The 9,779-nt window shown below is 40.9% G+C and overlaps 1 non-coding gene across 1 annotated transcript; it reads left to right on the top strand.

Moving 5' to 3' along the window:
* The first annotated feature begins 8,366 nt into the window (after positions 1–8,366).
* Positions 8,367–8,448, top strand: trnal-aag (transfer RNA leucine (anticodon AAG)). The gene has a single exon. It is a non-coding gene; the product is annotated as a tRNA-Leu (tRNA).
* The last annotated feature ends 1,331 nt before the right edge of the window (positions 8,449–9,779 follow it).

Genomic DNA, 9,779 nt, shown 5'->3' with positions numbered 1-9,779 from the left:
CTGCAGTAAAGAGCCATTTAGCCTCAGCTTTAGCGTTGTAACTGTAGCAGCCTGGCCATAAACGCTGAGCGTCGAGGCCGAGGGAGGACCCCAGGAACGAACAGCGATCGGGTTACAGCATGTGTACCATGAAGAATTTTACATCCTGAGATTCACAAATGGAGACACAAACTGCTGTTAACAGCAAATAAACTAACGGCAGAGAGAATGGTGAGAATTTAGAGAGGAAAATGTCAAAGGAGAAAAGACCAAGTGTTTTGAAAGAAGCTGCTCATGTCGTGTTTAATACAGTAGAAATAAAATTTGAATGCTGATTACGTTTTTGTTAAAACTAGAAGACAGAATTATATCAGAGCTACTATACATTTGGATGTATAGTAAGTATTCTATTTTCTAAAATATATTTTGTGTTTCGGGAATCTTTCATTCAGATAAATCACCTCCTGACCAAAAAATGAGTGGACTTTGAAAAGTTTTTTTTTCACGTCACCAGTGAAAGTCGGAAGAGTTACGTGGTCATCGATGTTTGCAAGATGTTGTGTAAAGTTCTACACAGATTTGTCAAACAGATTTTGATATGAATGGGTGGAGTCCCAGCAGGAAAAATTCAACAATCATGCAAAGAGTTTGGAGACGTATGGTCACCATTTTGCCTGTTTGCAATGCAGTGATATCAGAGACAGTTTCAAAAAGATTACTGTCTGGAATCCATTTGTACAGTTTGCACATTTAGGGCAAATTAATTTCAAGACTGCATCAAAAGTTTACCGTTTAAAATAAAACTCTTGTCCTGAAAATGCCCCTTTATAATCATCCAAATGGATTTCATCCATCTGGAGGGTGGAAAGTTAAATCAATAATTCAAAATAATGATTGTGGTGTGAATGACGGCCACAGTGACCACTGGTGAGCAAAAGTTGCAGAGGTTGCTACGAGTTACTTTGTTATAAAGGGCAGTTTATGTTTGGGTAGTGTGTAATGCCTTATATATACTACCTTGCATTGTAATCAAAATGCATTAAATGTATTTCGTATTACGCTTTGATAATTCTTACATGTTATAAAGGTCAGAAACATCGGATGGAAGCTGATATGACACAGCATTAACACGTAGTAACAACAGTCATGAAGGACTGCGATGCTTCATTGCTCTGGTATTAACCTGTAACTGCTGCCCAGACAAGAAAATTCCCCCCGAGATGAGCTCATCAGTCTTCTGAAGAACATCAGCATCCAGAGTAGATTTTCCACTGGCAGACTCACCAGAACCAACACGAACACACACTCTCCTCCTCTGTTCTTTTTATTCAGGCTGCCATTAGCGTCTTGGCACCGGGTTCATTTTGCATTATGGAGTTTGTCCCTATCAGCACCTGCTTGCCTGCCAAAATCTGCCCTTGGCCCCATCGGCAGCCAAACAAAGGTCTTCAAGTAGCAGCGGGTCGAGGCAGGACGGACACATGAAAGTTGGAGAGCGCTGGTGGCTCTCAGAGAGACGAAACACAAGCTCGTGTTATTCCAAAACAAAATTATGGAAGGGTGAAAAAAAAAGAAGGAAAGAATGGAAGTGCGAGAGATTTGATGCAACAAAGCCGTGTGTGTGTGTGTGTGTGTGTGTGTGTGTGTGTGTGTGTGTGTGTGTGTGTGTGTGTGTGTGTGGCAGAGGAAGTCAAACCAGTTGGCTGTCAGCTCCATTTGGCTCCTGTCACACTCTCACCATTTCTCATAGAGAGCCATAAGGAAGGCCTCACCATGACCAGTTCCCAGAATGCCTCGGTGCAGTTCCCAACGGCAGCCATTCATCTCCTCTCTCAACCCCACCACGTCCCGCTTCACCCCCCCCACCCCCACCACTCCCCTGAGCCCTCATTTAAACCCATTTAAACCTCACATACGATGGGGATCAAGTGTCCTGTGCAGCTCGACAGGCAGAAAGCAAGGCAGTCTGACTGCCAGGGTTGAGAGTTTGATTCCCACTGGGGATGCAAACACTGCAAACACTCATGCTTAACCTATTGCAGCGTGCTTTACACTGTAAATGTCAGACAATACGTTATGTAACAGAATGAACGGCTCGTCTTACAGGGAGAGATTTTCATGTCATCTCAGCACCTGAGGAACGTGGAACTAGAAAGGTTGAATACAAACGACAGATCATATATTATTGCATCTGGCATGGATGCAGTCTGGCATGCAAACAATTACCTGTGAACCTACAGCTGAGGCAAATTAATTATTTTTCAGTTATATGATTTATATGGTGATAAAATTCAAATTGTATGAATAGTCGATGGAGCTCCTGGGTGTAAAAAATAAAACCGGTTTTAAAACTGCCTTTTGTCTAGTGGCCAGCAGGGGGCAGCATCATTGGTACGACAAAGGAGTCACATTGTAGTGAAACTGAAGGGAAAAATAAGGAAATCGTCTTTAAAATGACTTTTAAGAGACGGATTGATGTTATTTTTATAAATGTTGGTTTTATTCAAAATGCTAACAGTATAAAATAGATGATAAGTAAGAGTATGCTTTAGGATGTGCTTCTTCACTGTCAAGGAAGTCTCTTGGGTTCTTGAAAATTGTCCCCTGTTGTCAAGCATAGCTTTTTTTTTTCTTCCAAACAATATTGGACAATTGAAATTTGACCAGACTTCACATAATATCAGTAAGATTCAACTTCTGAGAACCTTGAATAACTAAAAACTCTGCTGACAGTGTTGAAAAAGTATTAATATCGTAGCAGCATTGGAAGAAGAGTTAAAAATCACTGGAGTTAAGCCACACAGCAATCCAATTCAAGCTGTTATAATTTATATATTTATATATTTTAATGAAGTCAAACAAAGTTACATCTCTGGTCAATGATACATTGAACTGTTTATATCATTAAAATGTTTGAGTTTCGATATCATAAAGCTACACCTGCTGCAGTCAGTGCCCGTTGCTCGGCTCTCTAGCAGCTGAATACCTCAAACGTTTGGTAATGGTGTTTCAGGCTCTTAATCAGACATCAGCCTCAGAAAACAGCAGTGAGAGATTTTCTTTTCCCTGGGTCAGTGGATTTAGACAAACCGCAGGATATAATCCCATTTTCCAGTCACAGACGAAGCTATGAACCCGGCGAATTTTGCCCTCTAAGTAGTGGAGGCGCCGTCCTGCCCTCTGCAGTCCGGCACTCAGCCAGGGCAGGGTGGGGGGTCCCTGGCTTGAACCAACCAGTAACAGCAGGAACAGACCATCAGGCTATCTGAGACTGAGTGTAAGTGCAAGCAGAGAGAGAAGGAGAGTAGTGTGTGGGGTCCAAATGATGAAAGAGAAGAAGAAGCTGGGAGAACCGCTCCAATCGACAGGTTTAGGAATATGTGGACTATTTAAGGCAACAGAATTATCTAACTATCACTTATAGATTATAGCTTCATACTGCAGTTTTATTCGAAGCAGAATGTAAATGGATGAATTTACATTGACAGCCCAGTTAAACTGGTCAGAACCATGAGCTCTGATGTGCTTCTGCCATTCACCTGCTGTCCCAACATCATGTGGTTCGACACTGATTTTGGGTGAAGAAGACTGGATCACAGTTGGTGTTCCAGGTCACCATACAGGTGTGGTTCTGTACAAGACAATCCAATTCCTCACCACCATGAATAGAACATAATTTTCATGTGGAACAACTTCATTCATTAGAACTCTGACTCTGTAATGAGTCAAACGCAAATTGTTGTCAAAAAGATACAAGAACACTACAATCTGATCCTGGAGGCTTCAGAGTTGCTTTCATTGGAAACAAGTAGCCCAAACCCATGGAAACAAAGCCCAGAACTAAACCACCACAAGATACTGGACAGCTGTGTTCAAAGTGAACCAGATCACAATTTGTTTGTGATCTGGTTTCTAATGTCAAGGTAGGTTTTCCAGTCAAATGATGTGAAGTTTTATATACTTGCAAGAAAAACTTCTCTCTCCTCACACATTGAGTCTGATGCATTTCACAGCCCTGCTTCCTGCTGGTCATTTTATACACAGACTGAATGTTACGACTACCAGCAGATATCAAGTTTAATATCTCAACTGTAGGCCTGCTAGGGTGGGGTGTGGGGGTGGGTGGGGGGGGTTTGTTGGTAACACAGGTGGCGTAAGGACTTAGACTGAATGCTGTAATAATTCAGGCTTTTGCAGATCTACAGTATTTAGAAATCTTTATTACTGATACATAGAACTGCTGACAAGAGTAAGTCTCACGTAACGAGGATAAACAAAAAGAACAGTTTTTATTTTTTTTGCGAGAGTTTGTTTTTCCTGCATGCCTCCATTGTGGTGGCACTGGTATGAACTTTTATCCAGTGGCCACTCATAGAAAACACCAACCAAGGGCAGTTTTCATCCAGTAGCCCAACAGGTTTGTAAAAATATAACATCAATACTGGATTCTGGGTAAGCTTAGAAAGTGTGCACATTTTAGTGTAATTGAACCATTTATTCTACATTTTTTTGGACATTCTATTTATAAATTTGAGCATCAAGTGTAAAATGTGATCTTTTCCGCAGCGTTTACAGTCCCAGTCTTTCCCTCGTACTCTACCGTTGTATTAGGTTCCCAGGGAGAGATTGGTCTACCACATTGAGTCTGATGTAAAAAACAAGACTTCCGGGTCGCGTCGTTCCTTTCAGTAACATGGCAGGATCGTTTGTCCCTCGTGAGATTTCCCCCCCAAGACGCTTCCCTCAGTTCCTCAGGCTGACTTGTCCCCCTCAGGTCCTCCACTCTGCAGGGGGTGGAGGTGGATGCTGTGTCAGAAGTGGAAGTGGATGAAGTTTCCAGATGCTCCACTGGTGTTTGGAGTGCTGACACTGCAGCTCTGCTCTCTGTGTGTGTGCGTAAGATTTGTGGTGTGGTTTGACTTCAGGATGTCCTGCTGTCACCTGTCCTCACCAGGGTTCTTCAGACTGTCTTGTCACATGTAATAACCTCCAACGTTTTCTTTTTATTTATTTCTTTCTTTCTTATTCCTTATTATCAGTTTATCAGTTAATCTGATCGATGTTGGGGTTTTTGAATGTGATTTTCCGGCCATGATCAAAGTTTTCTGTCATCTCACCACAATCTCTTGAACCTATAAATGAGCCTTAAGTCCTTAAATTCATGTCAGCTGCAATGATGGAATGTTATTGATTGATTTCATGCACTATACTAACAAACACTTTTAAGGTACGATTACTATTCCCAATTTTGGTGAGTTAACGCTTCTTCTTTTCATTTTGTGGGGACATATCACACGTCACTCCCTGACTTTTAGCTGATAACTTTGAACAGGTTACTAGTTGCCTACCAGTAGCCTACCCCACTGGTCAATATCATTGTCCTTCAGATATTTTGGATTTTTTTTGTTCAGTTTTTTTTACAGATGTAAGTGATCTATTCATCCATAGTTTTCATAAGTAGTCCAGTGTTAGTGCGTCTCCGTGACCTCTGACCTGCTGACTGGGGTACATTTTCCCAGTACAACAGGTGTCTCTCCATCTGTGAAAGAGATAAAAGCTCTGATTCCCTCTGAGCCAGAAATACTCTTTACAAATACTTACATAAACAGCACTGTGATACATTTAATATCTAAAATAACATGGAATGCATTTTTTGATACAGAATAAAAGACTATCAGTAACATCATTAGCATTAAAAACATTTATTACTTTCCTTATGTGCTGATTCGATGCACTCCACTACAGTCTAATAAGATGTATGTTCATACTCATTCAATCACAGCTGTAATGTAAAATTTGTTTAAACTTGAGTAATTCTTTTTTTGCTTTTGGTGACACATTTTAAAGTAAAATGTTCCATTCAGAAACAAAAGTCACTATTTCTTCCCAGGTCCAGAAGGTTCTTGACACCTACATCAGCAAAGACCTCACCTGGTGGCACAATACCCAACAAACCATCAAGAAATCCCAGCAGAGATTGTATTCTCTGAGGAGACGGAGAAAGTTTGGTATGTCAACCAAAACCCTAAGCTACAATATCAAGAGCGCCTCTGTCAAGGTCCAGTACAGAAACAGCACTGCACAAGACAGGAAGGCACCCCAGCGAGAGATCAAGATGTCTGGAGACAGCACACATCCACAACACACACTATTCACACTCCTTCACTGCGCAGTATAACTACATACATGTTTGCTGTGCATAAGACAATAAAACTCTTGAATCTCGAGTTTTGACTCAAAGGAGCGAAACAGCGCCGCCCCACTTGTCATGCTGGTAGACAATAATTGATATCAGTGCTCAAAGGGTGGAAATGCATCATTCAGAGACACCCTGTCACCAAATCAGTAGTGTCCGTCCTTCTGAGGTGAAACCTTCCACCTAGGAGATATATTTGTGTCCTATTGTACTTCAACCTTAACAAATGTGCTGTATGTTACACCACTTAGATTGCAACAATTCATTTATTTATTAAATAAAATCATAAAATCCATTAATCATTTTAAAAATTCAATAATAATAAATATTTTAATGCTCATTAAATGCGTCTTTCTTCTGTGGAATAAGTGAATAACAAGTCCAAAAACTGCTCAACCCTAGTCTTTAATGTCACCGTTCATTTGCTATTGCCCTGAAGAGCTATATTTCTAATTTAAAATGTAGTTATATGATATTCACTAACTGATGTTTGAGTCAAAGATCTTATATGTAACTAATTGTCTAAGTATTTTCAAAAATTGTAAATACTACAAAATAAGTATGTTTTGAGTAATGCTACTGTTCAGTTTAGTGTTTCATATATAAAGCAAGCTTTTTGCCTGCCCTCTCTGGCTGTCTGTTATTATGTAGAAAGAGCTGTCAACTAAAACAGCTAAAACAGCTAAAACAACTAAATATTTAAATTTATATAAATATAAAGATCTTCGTTAATTGTTGTGGATTGTATCCCTCCCTAACAATCATATAGAATCATAATCTGCATGGACAAAGTCTTTATTTTTTTGTCGACACAATATTGTCATTGACCTGGTCATTTTTGTCGTTTCTGATGTTCATTTTATGTCTGAGTTTTGTCAGACATCAAAGCCCTTCCCATAAATGTTATATGGAAGCAACAGTAAGCAGGTCAAAGGTTGGAGTCTCTGTGCATTTCAAGCAGGCATCAAAAATATTCCCGGGTCTCCACTGAGTTCACCGCAACTAAGAAGGAATCGCCAATTAACTGAAGTGTAAATTCCTGCAGAAAGCAGCTCTGCAACCTCAGGACATCTCTTTTCAAGCAGAATGTTATTTTAGGATGGAATCTGGTCCCGGGTCTCAGAGGGCATCCACAGCTCACATTCTCAACCAGAGGCACTCAAGTCTTCAGACTTTATTCTGGGAACAGAATAGTATTTTTGTTTTTCTGACGACTTATTGCGGTGCCGACTCTTCTTTCAGTGAACCGACTCCTCTGGACTTCCTGTTGTGTCATTTTTTTTGTGTCAAGTTGATATCATTATTTATGTTGTACAGACAGAAACCATCTTTTAGAACGTTGTGATGATTCCGCTTTATTTGGCTTCTCCAAATAGTGTTCTTCATTTAAAGCAAGCCACCGTTGTTCCCTTGTTTTTTTTTAATCCAAAAAATGTCTTTCTCTTAGATTTTATGCACTCATTCATGTTTTATACATGTTGCGATTAATTTTGCAGAATCATCATTTTAAATATTCAATAAGGAAATGTGTAAATGTGCACATTAGTGAGGTGTGATTATAGTTGGAACTCAGCCCAGTGACTGAATGCCTCACACATCACAGAAAAATCCTCCAAGATGGCTGACCTGTCAGCAGGCGCCCGACTTCGACCCTGAGTGCTTTGGGCTGTAAGAGGAGAAAATGTGACCCCCTCCTTGATGAAAAGCTCAGTTAAATCTCCGGTGTGCGGTACATATGGCTGCTCCGATTTTAAGAATCTCTCTGTTAACACTTGGCAGAGAAGTGCCTGCGACCGAGTGCTGCCCCGCAAGCTTGGGGTCGCATTATAAATGGGTCCCAGGGGCCCGTTTCCTACTGAGAAGGTCCAAACTTTACCAAAGGGGCCACGACTTCGACTGGCGGGTGCCCTCAAGGGACGTCAGAGTACGAGCCGCCAGGATTCAATCCGGTGAAGAGCTGAAACCCAAGCATCATTGAACGTTTCATCGTCTGTGTGGAGAGTTGTCGCTGTTTGGGAAATGTGATAGTTTAGTGTCAAACAACGGACTAGAGATGTGCAGGAGGACGCCAAGTTCAATGCCAAAGCTGACCAGCAGCAAATAGCCAGAAAAAAGGTCCTGATTTTACCAAAACAAATCAGGCTGAAGCTCCAGCCTTTGTATCATCTTTCTTTGACTGCAGCAAGGAGAAGGTAGTGTGGCCGAGCGGTCTAAGGCGCTGGATTAAGGCTCCAGTCTCTTCGGGGGCGTGGGTTCGAATCCCACCACTGCCAAATTTTTAGGGCTTAACTGATAAGAGGGTCTTCCGCGGTTCGACCACTTAACACTAAATAGTGAAAGAAACTAGTCCATAGAACCTAATTCTTACCAAAAGAGAAAAACTGATGCTTATAACCAATCTTTTGCACCTCATGACTTGCGGTGACGATCCCTGTAAAACAAAAAAGAAGAAGAGAAGAGGACCAAAAAAAACAACAACACACATTCTAATTTCAGCGATTGCTTATAGAGAATACTGTACAACCGCGCTTAATGTCATTTTACCTTTTGAAGCCTCTATTTAGGTTTTTGAATTAAGTTTTGAATGTTGGGCTCACTTGTATCACAAGTCCAATCAGAGATATTTTTTTTATGAAGTATGAAATGTTTTTGAGCCTTAAATGATCACAAATAACTGAAACAGTTTTGTCAGGTTATTGTTCAAACAACAAACTAAACAATGAATCTGTTTGTTTCTGATATCAAATATGGTCACAACAGTTTTACAGCCTTACAAGTTTGGTTGAACTCACTAACTGAGTGGTTTATTGATGAAATCTCTCATCAGCCCTCTTGACCTTCTGATTGAACACGAGCCCAACCGCTTTAAGGTCATGACCCCTTGACCATTTCCGTTGTTTGGCCTTATGGCGTTGATACCACGGAGTCAGCTGGGAATTCAAAGACGCAAAGGAAGAGTCAGCGCAAAAATCACACCAGCAAACTACCTTTTTAGAGCCGTATTTGGGTGAATATTCTGCCTTCATCAGAAAGAGGGATGGAGACTACGATGTGTTAACATTATCCAGCAACTCACATGCTAAATTTGAACTATCGCAGATGAAAGGTGATTGTGAAAGGCGGATTACAAATGGACAGACAGAAAATAATTCCTTGTATTAGAATATAACAAAAACAAGTACCGTCTATCCATAGCAGCTGGGCCTTTTTGGTCCAAGAAGATTAAATTTTCTACTTTGGATTTCATTAAAACATTTCTATCACGGTGTTTACTTTGAATGTCCGGCCATAAAAAAATGTCCGTGGACGTTTCGGACAGACCAACAGAGCCAGCTTGATCAATCCTCTCTGGTGTTTGGCTTTGGTCCGGCTTAAGCAGGTCACGGGCTGACCCGAAGTGAAAGGATCCACTCAGACAGGTCACCAGATAGCACGAGACATAAACACGCCGTCATCATCTGTCTCCTCCTCGTGTGTTTCTCAGTCATTCTGACAGAAATTAGACAGATTTTTAGCATGAATTGTGGGTCGGATTGATACCTGAGCGGTGAGCCTGGACACTGACTCTGTTTATCCTGAGGTGAGGCCAGCAGCCGGACTGAAA

Source organism: Antennarius striatus, chromosome 4, assembly GCF_040054535.1.
Source record: "Antennarius striatus isolate MH-2024 chromosome 4, ASM4005453v1, whole genome shotgun sequence".
NCBI lineage: Eukaryota > Metazoa > Chordata > Actinopteri > Lophiiformes > Antennariidae > Antennarius > Antennarius striatus.
Note: the sequence above shows the minus strand (reverse complement) of the source record. Positions and strands in the feature narration are given on the sequence as shown.